This window comes from Leptonychotes weddellii, unplaced genomic scaffold (genome assembly GCF_054177405.1).
Source record: "Leptonychotes weddellii isolate Sample4059 unplaced genomic scaffold, ASM5417740v2 HiC_scaffold_137497, whole genome shotgun sequence".
Lineage (NCBI taxonomy): Eukaryota > Metazoa > Chordata > Mammalia > Carnivora > Phocidae > Leptonychotes > Leptonychotes weddellii.
The window spans coordinates 1-324 of NW_027717510.1; the positions used below are offsets into that span (position 1 = coordinate 1).

A 324-nucleotide genomic window follows, 5' to 3' on the forward strand; every position below is an offset into this window, starting at 1 on the left:
AAAAATCTTACATTTTTTTCAAATTTTTTTTCTTTAAATATGGAATGCTTCATGAATTTGTGTCTCACCTTGCACAGGGGCCACGCTAATCTCTGTATCGTCCCAATTTTAGTACATGTGCTACTGAAGCAAGCACTCATTTTTCTCAGTCTTGACAAAGAGCCTTCAAGTTAGGCTTAGGGAGAAAATAGAAAAAAAAAAAAAAGTACATCAGAGTGAATCCTGGGTGTGAGTTTCTAAGATATGAGTGGGTCGTGCTATATTCTCTCTATGGTTAGTTCCAAGTGGAGGCATATGATAGAACTTCTTATACCTTCCATTTAA

General features: G+C 35.8%; 1 non-coding gene across 1 annotated transcript; it reads right to left on the reverse strand.

Moving 5' to 3' along the window:
- Positions 1-33: 33 nt before the first annotated feature.
- On the reverse strand, positions 34-136 carry LOC145718306 (U6 spliceosomal RNA). Its single transcript, XR_014141713.1, has one exon. It is a non-coding gene; the product is annotated as a U6 spliceosomal RNA (small nuclear RNA).
- Between the last annotated feature and the right edge of the window lie 188 nt (positions 137-324).